Genomic DNA, 2182 nt, shown 5'->3' on the forward strand with positions numbered 1-2182 from the left:
AAAAAAAAAAAAAAAAAAAAAAACAAGAGAAATATAATTCTTTTTATAATTATCGATCCCCTCGTGCAACAATTGCTTAAAGGGAACAGTCAAATCTTTATAATAGGGTTGGAAAAACTGAAATGGTCTTCTTTTGCAAAGAGTTGTATCATGCTGTATGTGCCTATGTCTTTGCCAAAAGATATCAGTAAGCAAGCATTTTCAAAAGACATAACTTTATGACAAAACTGTTAAGTAAACTTTCTGTTAAATGTAAATGATTTATTTTCCCAAATACCTTCCTCTTGGAAATTGGTGAACTCTTCAAAGATAGATTTGAGTCAATGGTAGAGGAAATCTATACTTAAAGATTAATTTTGTTTGCAGGCAAATACCTAGGAGATTACCATTTTCACATCCTCTCCTTTCCTTCCATAATTCCTTACAGGGCACCTCAGTAGAAACTGATTGAAGTAAATAAGACATTGTCTTTGCTATTAAATATTTCATCAAAGCCCTCCTGAATTTTCAGATCCAAAGCAGCTGTGAGAAAGGTGGGCCTGAGATCAGATTGAGAGGGGAGAAGCTGTTCACTTCAGAATGAATCTCCAAAAGAACAAAAATAAGTTAAATTTCACTTAGTTGGGAGGTGGGTTATGCATGTGTAATTTTTATTTGCAAAATAAACCTTTGATAAAGAAAATGCTGAAGAATAATGACAGGCTTTGGTCTGAAGGGTCAATCTGAGAATTGACCAGAGAGACGGCAGATGAATTATGAATTTTCTTTTCCAATGAAATCTCTTTTATCACAGTTCCCTAAGAAATTGTCATTGTGCATATTGAAGAGAATGAGAATTAATTTAATTATCTACTTTCTCTTGCTCATTATTTATTTTTTATCTGAAAGACAACACTGAGTTGTTTTTTTTTTTTTGCGCAACTAACACTTTTGTTAAGTGAAACTATGATGAAAGCAAATAAAATGTTTTTGTTGTTAAAAATGTTCTAATCTATAATAAGTGTGTTTTCTTTATCTGAGACAATACAAATTGACTTACCTATCTTAATATACTAAAATATAAGAAGGTGGATAGTGAAATAGTATCATATAAAGTTGAAATTTGCTAAGGGATTAGTTGACTTGAGTTGTGTAAGGAGATAAAAAAAATAGAAAAGTAGTTTAAAAAAAATTTTGGAGTAAAGTTTGTCTTTTATGTTTGTAGATATTTATGTGGAGGGAAGGGAAGAGGAATTCAGTTGTGGCAAAGGTGAGAAAGCAAAGGGTTTTAAAACTCCGGCCTAACTAAGTGTTTTCTTTTTAAAACTCTGGCCTAAGTGTTTTCTTTTTAAAACTCCGGCCTAACTAAGTGTTTTCTTGCCACCGTCCAGTGGTCCTGCTCTCACTACACACTGAGTCCTGCTGCTCAAGTCTGAGCAAGTTCTGGGAGTTGGTGATGGACAGGGAAGCCTGGTGTGCTGCCGTCCGTGGGGTTGCAAGGAGTCAGACATGACTGAGCGACTGAACTGAACTGAACTAACATTGTGTGTTAGTTGCTCAGTTGTGTCCGACTCTGCAAGCCCATGTACTGTAGCTCTCCAGGCTCCTCTGTCCATGGAATTCTCCAGGCAAGAATCCTGGAGTGGGTTGCCATTCTCTTTTCCAGGGAATCTTCCCAACCCAGGGATCGAACCTGGGTCTTCAGCATTGCAGTCAGATTCTTTACTGTCTGAGCCACCAAGGAAGCCAGAAGTAACATTAAGACTTATTAAATTATCTCCTTTGTGCTTCAGTTTTCTCAGTATAAAATGGAAGTACTGTGCAGTTTTGTTTCAAGTACTTCTTAAAATTATCTATCTATCTATCTATGTATGCATCTAGAAGTGATTTGTAAGTAGTAGGGACTCAGATTTTTTTCTTTCTTTTATTTTTATCATTATTATTTTTTGTAAAGAGCACCTTTTTTCAGCCCGTCATTGAAGCACCTCCTTTAGGTGGTGGTGTACATTCTAAGACTTCAGGCTCGACTACAAAGCCATAATCATCAAGAAAGTATGGTACAGGCACAAAGACAGAAATATAGATCAATGGAACAAAATAGAAAGCCCAGAGATAAATACATGCACCTATGGACACCTTATCTTTAACAAAGGAGGCAAGAATATACAATGGATTAAAGACAATCTCTTTAACAAGTGGTGCT

At 35.5% G+C, this 2182-nt stretch overlaps 1 long non-coding RNA gene across 1 annotated transcript in view; it reads left to right on the forward strand.

Moving 5' to 3' along the window:
• LOC104999572 overlaps nucleotides 1–2182 on the forward strand; it is a 5186-nt gene that overhangs the window by 2747 nt on the left and 257 nt on the right. The window lies entirely within an intron of this gene.

Source organism: Bison bison, unplaced genomic scaffold (genome assembly GCF_000754665.1).
Source record: "Bison bison bison isolate TAMUID 2011002044 unplaced genomic scaffold, Bison_UMD1.0 scf7180017864354, whole genome shotgun sequence".
Classification (NCBI taxonomy): domain Eukaryota; kingdom Metazoa; phylum Chordata; class Mammalia; order Artiodactyla; family Bovidae; genus Bison; species Bison bison.